Here is a 9,573-nt window from a genome sequence, read left to right on the forward strand (position 1 = left end):
TTCTGCTTCTTCTTCTTGTTTTTTCCCTCCTGCCACAGTAGAGTGGGGCAGGGGGGATCCCTTAGGAACTTCGCCTCAGGGTGGGCGAGGCCGTGCTGCGTCGGACCGGCTGGAGCTGAGTCTGCTCGGGGATCGTGCGCGAGCATCAACGGCACAGACTCGGGCGCGTCACGAGTATCCGCCGTAGCAGACGACGCAGCAGGGCTCGCGCCAGCCTCGCCGGCAGCCGGAGGAGCCACCGTGTTGATGGGCGCGCCCTCCCTCGGGGAGAGCGCGAAGGAGGCAGCGGACGACCCGCCGGGCGTCCGAGGGGCGGCGCCGGCGCTCGAGGGGAGCAGGAGAGCCGACGCAGCCGGCGGATCGGCGGGGGCGCCGTCTCGTGCCGCGGGCGGTGACGAGGAGGCGGCCGACTCGCCGGGGCGCCGGGAGAAGGCGTCGCCGTTGTCCCTGCTCTCCGGGCAAGGTGGGGCGGTCGGCGGATGCTTGCGGCGACCGGTTTGCTCCTCCTCCTCGCTCTCTGCTTCGCGCGTGCGTTTGTGCGAGGAGGAGGAGTCCATGGCCTCCTCGTCGTCCGAAGGGGGCAGCGGGGCGGCGCTGGCCAAGTCTGCATTGGCGGCGTCTTGCTCCGCGGGGAGAAGGCTCGCCTGAGGGTAAGGCACCGCCGGCGCCACGTGTGTCTCGGTGACGGCGGGCCGCGGCGGCAGCTGCTTGGGTGGTGGTGGCCTGTTTTTTTATCCACGCGTCCACGATCTCGGCGGCGCGCACCTCTAGTTCGCCTCGCTCACGCGACGCTTGTAGCGTCACGGGCACAAGGGTCGCGAGAGACGCGCTCGCACTTCGACGATGGCCCGCGCGCGGCGGGCGCTCTCCTGGCCTGCGGAAGCCCTTCATGCCGCTCGGCTCCGCAGTCAACACGCGAACCGCGCGTCACAGGGGGCAAACACACTACACGCACGTCGCGCGCACAGCACCGACCACGCGATGCGCGCACGAGGCGGCACAGCCGGGGACGCGGCACAGATGTCGGGTTGGGCACGCCACTCGCGGAGCACAACGCTGAAGCAAATCCACTCGTCGCAGGATGCAATCCCGCAGGGAACACACGAGGTTGCGCGTTGGCACGCGCAAATCGTGCGCGGCTGCAGGACACGTCGCCGACGATGGTGAGCCACGTGGCTCGTGCAGCACACGCCGGGGCGATGTGCAGGCACGACCGCACGGGAGAAGAGCTAAGCGCGACTGGCGAGGCGAGGTCGTCGGAGCGAGACGCAACACAACCTCTCTCTTCGACAGTAAGGGCGAACTCCCTGCAGAGCAAACGCGCCTTCTTCCGACGCGCGAAAACCGTGGGGGGGAAGGGGGGGGGGAGGGAAGGGAGGCGACGTTTAGCTACGGCACCAAGTGCCTATGTATATCAGAGGCTCCGGCAGTCACCAACGCCGCACGCATTTTGTGCGAACGCGGGCAAAACACCGACGGCGTCGACAACAGTTCTGAGTGTTGCCAGTGCTGCTCCATGTCCAAGTTTATACAGCTGATAAAGCTACTATCATTACTCCGTATAGATCTCCACAAACTTGCTATCGCAATTGATGCTTCGCCTTTCAGGTGAAACTGCGACATTCTTTTTTGTTTCCAAGAATGAAGGATTCTTTTTTTCACAAGTAAGCTTATATAAAGGACATTTTCACAAATATTGGTCAAAAACACCGAACTATTTCTAAATGCGAACACAGTTACTCCAAAAAGTATCTCTAGCCTCCACAACGTTTTACCTGATGTAAGAAAAGGCTTACATTGCTCCTGTAAAAATGCCTTCCCAGCAATGCATTTGTATTTAAAAGTGAAGCCGACTTTAAGGGGATCAGTGCAAGCTTGGTCGTTGTAAGCTGGCTTTCCCACGTTATAAGTTGCAGTGAAGCCTACTCATAAAGAGGATTCATGCGAACGGAGCCCGATAACGCTATAGCGTTCCAACTCTTAAAGGCGAGGCTTAAACGTCCTCCATTTTTTTTCTTTACCAACCAAGCGAGTAATAGTACGAAGTGTTACACTGAGCAACATTAACCAAATAATGCGGCATTTATAGAAATTTTGAGCGAGAGCAGATCAGCGGTACGTGTGAAATCGTTTTTCTAATATTTTAGGCACAATCTGAACCTCCCAGTAATTGCGAACCACTCCTTAGCATACATAATTAGTAGTGTTACTTGCTGATTGTTTTCAATAGTAAATACAAACATATGAATCAGTTTTAAAAGTTTTGCTATTAAAATCATCAAAGTACACCACAAAACAAAAAATTGTCTACCTTTAACAATGCATTCGACGCGAAACGTGAGTATTAAATTTCTTTCAACGAGTGCCATTTGAATCCGAATGGACACAAGGAATTCAAAACAGGTCGGCCAATATTTGCCCTCAGAAAAGCTATAGACTTGGCTGCAATGCTTTCTTTGTTGTCATACGAATGTGCTGCGCTCTGTCAGGAAATCTGGCCGTGAGATTTGACAACTAAGGGTTTTCTTGCGCGCACATCCGCTGAGCAAAAAGGAGTAAAAGCCAGTAGTAGGCTACATGGAGCAAGTTTTCGCAACTAAATTACAAGAGTGTCAAGAAAAACAGCAGCACGGAGAAGAATGATCGCTAAATTACACTGCACGGAACGTGACATTGCCCTGCTAACGCGCATGGCGCTGAATCCAGGGGCCGTATAGTCTGGCGATGCTTCCTGGAATATCACTCTCAGTGCGCGTTCGTTGATTGAGCGAGTGCACAAAATGATTGCCGATGCATTGATTCATCTAGGTGGACGTAGAGCTACGCAAAGGCATTTCCTCGAAATTGATCAACCGCGAATGCGGCTCGGATTAATTCAAGGCAACTTCGGCATATGTGGCCTCAGGAAAATGCATTGTTATGCTAATAATTTTTTAGTGGACATGTCTAATACTTCAGGCGTTTTTAAGTGTATTAAACTATCGCGCAGATTTTTTTTTTCACTGTTGTCATTTTCTGCAGCAATATGGGGTAAATAGTGACATGTTCGAGAAAAGGCGGCTCAAGACACCGGACCAAGTTGGTGAAAGGCCGCTGCGTTCATGAGGACTGCTAACGAATAAATAAGAGTATGCTAACGCATGTGTTATATTTGGCATAGCCAATAATTCAAGTAGAACGCATAACTGGTATCAGAGTGCTCGAATGCGGGCATGTTGGTGTGACATCTTGGCATTGTACTTTGGTGCGGCGCAATAATAGTACTGCATTATGTAGACATGTACTACATTGGTTACGTGCGACAGCTATACTGTTTGTAACTATCAGCCCATATGACTTACGTTTATCCAATGCAAAGTATTTGTGCATATTATTTTTACACTTTTACACATTTCCCAATTTTTTTACTCCAAATAATTACCTTGTGTATAGTGAAAACGTTTAATGAAAACATTTTTTATGTGAGACGCAACGAGTTTCATTTACCTACGACTCGCTCATCTTTTGTAGTTTTCGAACTTGTTCGAGAAAAGTAACCATTAAGTACTAATGCTTAAAGGGGGTGCAACTTTTTTTATCGAAGACGTGTCCAGTGCCGCCCAGTGTCGCACCAGCGTCGCCAGTGCTTTCACGTCGTGTCTATCAATCGTAATGCTGATTTCGGCGCTTAAAATTTCGTCTTTCATCAAATTATCGCAGCTTATCGGCTCTTCGTTCGATGGTGATGGGAGTTTTTCGGCTCTTCGGTGATTTTCAACGTTCCCCCTTAAGGTCGCTGCTTTTAGTTTCCCCAACTTGGGGGGGGGGGGGGGAGGGGAGACCTCCCTCTGGTCACGTCAATGGTACTGCGTTGAGCTGTTGGAGAATAGCGTCCAGGGAAAGGGGAGCGCGACCGCAATCCAGAATAATCGTCACGCTAACGAGGCACATTCGCATGGACGGTTTAGAGGACCGCTAGGTGGCGGCGAGTAGTGCGGACGTGTACCCCACGGCTCCCGACATCGATGCAATTTCAATCGGTCGATGCCAGTTTCGTCGTATCTGCACTACCGGATCATCGCCGGCAAGTCACTGGGAGTATTTGGATACCAAATTTATCCCGGTAGGCCCCATCTTTACCCCTTTTTGAAGCTCAGTTCCGAACGCGGCACCTTAGCGTTCCCTAGGCCTAGCACGACTACGCTCTCTCGGCGCCGCGCCGCCCGGCGCTCGCCACCGCAGCTGCAAGCACTGCCACTAGAATCAATGGTCGAAGGCGAAGAAATCTCTCCCGAAGCCGCCGCAGGATGTGGCTGGCTCCCAGCCCATCGTCGTCGCAACGCAAGCAAAGCACAGGTCGCCGCAAAGGCGCCGCAACACGTAGGGCAACATGGCAGCCGCTGTTGGCGCCAAACCGCCCGGTCCACTTAAAAGGCTCGCTACTGCCAGCAAGCTGCCGAATCTACCCAAGGATCACTTCAGAATCGTCGTTCGCCCGGGCGGCGGTCTCGACGTACGTCACTGCAGTCAACACAAGGTTTTCAATGCACTCACGATGGCCGCACGCCTGACGCCATCGGCTACCGAAGAAGACATCGTCTGCTCGAACTCGATGCAGAACATCTTCGTGGTGAGCACACCGCAAGAAACGAATGCTCTTGCTTATTGCACCGTTCAAGAAATTATTCTCACCGATCAGCGACATCGAGTCGCTAACTATCTTACCCCGCCGGGTCACTCCTGCCGCGGGGTGATACGAGGCGTCGACGTCGACTTCACCGACGCCGACTTGCAACGCATGCTACGAACGCCACGCAACCCAACAGTGCTCGGCGCACGCCGAATCAAGAACACTACCACGGTCGTCATCCTGTTCAATGGCCTGAAGGTACCAAATTATGTTTACTGCGGACCGATCATGTATCGCTGCACTCTCTACAAACGCCAAATAGACACTTGCCGCAACTGCGGCCGAGTGGGTCACCGCCAGGACGTCTGCCCGCACCCCACCGACAAGGTGTGTGATCAGTGCGGCCACGGACCTCTCGGACCGGACCACGTATGCTCTGCACCCAAGTGCGCGCTGTGTGAAGGCGCGCATGTAACGGGTGGCCGGACCTGCCGGAGCCGCTATCAAGTACCCTACCTCGTGCGGTACCGTCGCCAACGTCGTCGACGTCGCAACAAGAGCCGTTCGTCACCGGTGGCCGCTGCAAGCCTCCTGCCTGCAGCATACACCCAGTCTACACCTATAAGGGTCGTTCAACCCCAAGACCAGGCCACACCGGGCAGCTCACGGGCCCCGGACACCTCCAAGCCCACTTGGGTCGACAAGGTCACCGGTAAAGGTGAGACCCGCGCACCCGCGCGTTCGGGATCATTGCCACAGCGCGTAGCAGACAAAATTCAAACTCTCGAACGCGAGAATACTTTTCTTCGCAAAGAGCTTTCTGAGATCAAGGCGCTCCTTAAAACTCCCCAGCGTCTAGAGAAACGCGAGAGCAACGCGAGTGAACCTCCCGCTGCCTCAAACTCGGCGCTCCTTAAAACGCCACAAACGCCACAGCGTCTAGAGAAACGCGAGAGCAACGCGAGTGACCCTCCCGCTGCCTCAAACCCAGTACGCGGCGCGAAAAAGCGCGCTGGCTCCGCGATAGAGGCCGAAGAACCTCTGACGATGTCGAGCATATATGGCACACCTGACGGCGCTGCTAGAACAGTTCCGTGCAGACATATTGTCCGAAATCAACCCACTGAAACTTCAAATGACTGAAATAACTGCACGAGTGCAAATCCTCGAAGCCGACCGGCATCAACAGATGCAGGGCCGGCCAATACTTCATCATTAAACATGGCTACCTCAAACAATCTCACCATTTGGCAATGGAATTGCCTTAGCTTCCCGAAACGGAAGGACGCCTTACAACAATTACTGCGCTCAAATGCTGAGAACCCTTCTGTCCTCCTCCTTCAGGAGACGCTCACCGATAGCCCCGCATTGCGAGGATACCGCGTAGAGTCAGTCTTTCGGAAGGGTAAACGGGGGATTGCCACTTGTATTGCGAAATCTTTTTCGTACACAAAGCATGAAGTTCGCCCTGACCTCAAGGTCGAACACATCTTGATAGAACTCATTCCGAACGCACACCTCAAACAGTCGGTCTTTCTTCTTAACGTATACAGCTCACCTGCCGACAGCAGAGAAACTTTCATAGCCCTCTTTCAGAAAGCATGCAAGATAGCAGGCGACAACGCGCTATTGATTGCAGGCGATTTTAATGCTGCGCACCCCGATTGGGGTTACGGATACCAACACTCGAAAGGCAAAGCGCTTCCCACGCAGATAGCACACCGCTGTCTCACACTACTCACAGACTCCGCGTTCCCTACACACACGGGTAACTCGGTAACAAGAGATACTACTCCAGACTTAGCACTAGTTCAAAACATTCGCAACTCTACGTGGACTAACACACAGGTCAACCTAGGTAGTGATCACTACATCTGTAGCATCACCCTAGCCGTATCCAGTCCCCCACCCCGTAAATTCAAGGTGGTCGACTGGGATCATTTTCGCACCCTTAGAAAGCAAGACGAAAACACCTACACCTCTGTTCGAGACCTGTTCGCTCGGTTACAAGAGGACGTAACGAGAGCCACAAAAGAAATAGAAACCACGCGCGATGTAGAGCGCATGGATAGCCGACTTGCTCACCTCATTGAGGCGCAGCAAGCCTTACAGGCAAAATGGAAAACGCAAAAGCTCAACCGCCGTCTTCGCAAAAAGATCGCGGAGCTCAACAAGCAAATCGAAGAGCACAGTCGCACTTTAGCTAGACAGCAATGGGACGAAGTATGCAATTCGGTAGAAGCACAGATGAGTAAAGGATCCAAATGGAACCTGCTCAAACATCTGTTGGGCGACAAACCCACGAAATCCAATCAGCAACTCACCATAGACCGCTTAATTCATAAGCTTCGCAAGGAAAACTTTACGGACGAACAGATTACACACGAGCTCGCGTCGCGCTACCTCTGTACCGAGTCGAGCTCAGACACGGATTACCCCCCACCTCCAATGCACACGGAAGGAGACCCATTGGTTTCTCCCTTCACGAGTGCGGAGGTGCAGGCAGTACTCGCTGAGCTGAATTGTAGATCAGCCCCTGGCCCTGACGGCATTACAAATAAGCTGCTCAAAAATCTAGCGGACGAGGACATAGACCTCCTCACTAAACACATCAACGAGGTATGGGAATCCGGCGAAGTCCCGCTTGAGTGGCGCGAAGCCGCCGTCGTGCTCATACCTAAGCCGGGCAAACCTCTTGAGCTTGGCTCGCTCAGGCCCATCTCCCTCACCTCGTGTGTGGGCAAGGTGGCTGAGCACGTCATTCTCAAACGGGCCACGAAACATGCGGAAGAGAAACACCTCCTCCCTTTTAATCAAATAGGCTTTCGCCCGTCCATGTCGACACAGGACGTCATGCTTATTCTAAAACACAAGATCTTAACGGGCAAGTCCCGGGACACCAGGGCCGTGCTCGCACTAGATCTAGAAAAGGCTTTCGATAACGTTAAACACTCGCACATTCTACAAGCGATTGCCGACGCTGGACTCGGCAACCGCTTCTATGCATACGTGCGGTCGTTTCTCCAAGACCGCAAAGCCACCATTAGACTAGGAAGTTTGGGTTCCAAGACTTGGGTCCCAGAGGCACACCGCAGGGAGCAGTGCTCTCTCCATTTCTCTTCAACTTAGTTTTGAGTGCTCTCTCGAGAGAATTGAGCTCAATCGATGGCCTCGGCCACGCTTTCTACGCCAATGATATTACGATCTGGTGTGGGGCGGTAGCGACAGGGACATCGAACGCAATCTACAGACGGCGGTAGACAAGGTACAGGCCTACCTCCGACAGACGGGTTTACGGCTATCGGCCAAAAAGTCTGAACTTTTACTGTACAGACCGAAACTAGGTTCCAAATGGCTTCCCAACTCACCCATTTCAATATACACAGAAGACGGTACGCAAATTCCACAAGTCACTTCGGTTCGTATACTAGGAGTGATCCTGCAGGAGGATGGCAGGAACGGACTCAGCATAGAGCGCATAGCCGCTAAAGCAGACTCCATGTCTAAACTAATCAAACGCGTTGCCAACAAACGAGGCGGACTATCGGAAGAAAATCTACGGCGTCTCTTCCATGCTTTTCTAATGAGCCACATCAATTACGTAGCCGTAGCTCACCCCTGGACTAAGGGGATGAGATAAAGCTCAATCTGATCATTAGAAAGAGTATCAAACATGTACTTGGACTCCCCATTCAAACCAACACAAAGAAACTTATGGCACTAGGCCTTCATAACACTTTCAGTGAGATTGTCGAGGCCCAGAAGCTAGCCCAGATTGCTCGACTCTCCTCGACTGAGGCGGGAAGGCAACTCCTGGCCTACCTCAAAATAAGCTCTCCAATAATCAACCAAAGAGAGTGCACGCTGCCGTCAGAGCTTCGAGAACGCCTCATCGTTCCCCCGCTCCCACGTAACATGCACCCGCAATACAACCCCGGCCGACGTAAGGCTAGAGCAGCCGCCCTCCTCAAAACGGCTGCTGCAATGCCAGATTCGGTAGCATTCGTAGACGCCGCTCAGTACGTCAAATTTAAGCACTTCGTCGCAGCCGTTACGTCGCTGCAAGGCGAACACCTCACTTCTCTAACACTCCCCAACACGGATGCAGACCGCGCAGAACAGGTAGATATAGCATTAGCTCAGGCGACCACGGATCGCACAGCAGTCTACGCAGACTCCAAAGCCGCAGCACAGGCCTTTCGCGCCGGCTCGGTTTGTAAAGCGGCAGCCCGCGTGCTCTCGCGTGCAACGTGGGCCGATACTAAACACTTGATCTGGTTTCCCGGCCACGTGGGCCAAGATGCTCACCCCCTTGTCCCTAACGCCAACGAGCTAGCTCACTCCCAGGCGCTTGACCTTACTCGCCGCGCGAGGGAAGAGGGCACCCGAGGCCCAAGGGCGGGCCATGGCGGCGGGACCCGCTCCTAACGTACAACGAAGTTTGTCATCACTACCGCCTTGAGCGCAGAAAGTTTCCTCTACCTCACCCTCATCTCACGAGACCGCAAACTCTCACTTTGCGACTGTTACAAACAGGCGCTTACCCTTCACCTAACCTTTATTCACGATTCATAAGTGAAATAAAGCCGGGTTGCCCTCGATGTGGGCTCCCGAGATGTAATTTACCACATATGCTGTGGCAATGCCCCATGCTGCGCGCGGCTGCAGGGTCTCCAGCCACGGCAGAAGAATGGACTGCTCTCCTCACCAGTCCCCACGAGGACGACCAACTTCGGGCTGTCCAGAGAGCCCACGACCTGGCCACCGAGTTCCACCTCCCGGTCCCGTCGTGGACGCGGCCCGCAGACGAGCCCCCTTAGGGGGACTTGCTCTTCTCAGGACCAAATAAAGTTCAGTTCAGTTCAGTTCACGGTTTAGACGAGCAGGAGCAGGAGACGACGGAAACCCCTGGTACCCTGCTCCGCGAAAGGGGCAACGACGACAGATATGGTCGACTTTGCCAC

This window comes from Dermacentor silvarum, chromosome 3 (genome assembly GCF_013339745.2).
Source record: "Dermacentor silvarum isolate Dsil-2018 chromosome 3, BIME_Dsil_1.4, whole genome shotgun sequence".
NCBI lineage: Eukaryota > Metazoa > Arthropoda > Arachnida > Ixodida > Ixodidae > Dermacentor > Dermacentor silvarum.